The sequence below is a fragment of the Perkinsus marinus genome, assembly GCF_000006405.1.
Source record: "Perkinsus marinus ATCC 50983 genomic scaffold scf_1104296942008, whole genome shotgun sequence".
NCBI classification, from domain to species: Eukaryota; Perkinsozoa; order Perkinsida; family Perkinsidae; genus Perkinsus; species Perkinsus marinus.
This window is the reverse complement of record NW_003212307.1, coordinates 1-984: the sequence shown is the minus strand read 5'-3', so window position 1 is coordinate 984 and position 984 is coordinate 1. Positions and strand designations below refer to the sequence as shown.

Genomic DNA, 984 nt, shown 5'->3' with positions numbered 1-984 from the left:
CGTGTGGTGGTATCAACTGTTACAGGGGATCCCTACCGTCGGCGACCCAGCTCTATGTTGAGATTTATCTTCAACTGCAAGATGGTAAAAGTTCATTACGAACTAAACCGGAATTCACCAAGTAAGCATGTAGCCTGAATACGATCATGTGTAGTTCAATGGCCGCAGATTCATCGATGGTGATGTTACTTTGCAGCGATTGTCAGAGAATGAACCATGGAAAGCTGAGCTAATGCGAGAAGTGAGTTTAGAATCGTGAATGGAAAGTCTGCGCTAGCTATATTAGAGTCGAAAGTATGGGGGATCTGTCATTCTCGATGAACCTACCGGAAAAGTTGCCAAGGTCAGCTTTCGGCAGTTATGGGCTTTGAAATATGAATTGATTCTCAGGATGGCTACGGAATGACGTGTTTCGATCCGACTCTGATCGATGAAGTCAAAGGCATTCCAGCTCAAGGTATGGATACAACTCAACAGGGTGGCGTGACATCTTCCTCGTCAGACCCGAGTGCTCGTAGAAGTCGTTATGTAGAAGTAGCAGATGGAGTTGGGCCACTGGCCATTCCGTGGCCTGTCGATGCACATGAAGGTAAGTTGAATCAATGAGCTCTTGGAGGGCGCCCCCAGATTTGAACTGAGGACCTGCTGATCTGCAATCAGCCACTCTATCACTAAGCTACACCCCCAACGGTGTTTATGTCATGTTGAAATACCACCCAGATAACTCATTCAGGTGCGTGGTTCATCTCAGCGGGGTCTCATCGAGGACTAAAACTTCCGAGAAACAAGGATCATGATGTACACATGATGTGAGTTATCTCAACTACACTAACCGAGCGTCATGACTTCATCCCAAGCTTATTCCTCATACCGACTTCGAGCTTCACTGAAATCGCTAGCACATGAACAAGTTTGTACCACACTGTCAACTGCTCCTCCTGTGTAGGTACACATTCTACGATTCGCAAACATGTGATGTAGAGC

General features: G+C 46.5%; 1 non-coding gene across 1 annotated transcript; it reads right to left on the bottom strand.

Annotated features, from left to right (window-relative positions):
- Nucleotides 1-614: 614 nt before the first annotated feature.
- Pmar_PMAR020927 lies at nt 615-686 on the bottom strand. The gene has a single exon. It is a non-coding gene; the product is annotated as a tRNA-Cys (tRNA).
- Nucleotides 687-984: the final 298 nt, after the last annotated feature.